Consider the following 214-nt stretch of genomic DNA (forward strand, 5'->3'; position numbering starts at 1 on the left):
TACTCATTCCACATATATGTCTGGCCTGCTCAACTTCTCAAAGCTTTGGACAAAAGGATCATAAATTTCAACTAGGGAGGGGATATTGATGTCAAAAAGCTTGTCACTGTTAATTGGCACCAAGTCTGCTCCTCAACACAGGTTGGTGGTCTTGGGGTCAAGTCCATATCTAAGATGAACAAAGCCTCTCTCATTAAGCTCTCTTGGACTATGC

The sequence above is a fragment of the Lupinus angustifolius genome, unplaced genomic scaffold, assembly GCF_001865875.1.
Source record: "Lupinus angustifolius cultivar Tanjil unplaced genomic scaffold, LupAngTanjil_v1.0 Scaffold_683, whole genome shotgun sequence".
NCBI lineage: Eukaryota > Viridiplantae > Streptophyta > Magnoliopsida > Fabales > Fabaceae > Lupinus > Lupinus angustifolius.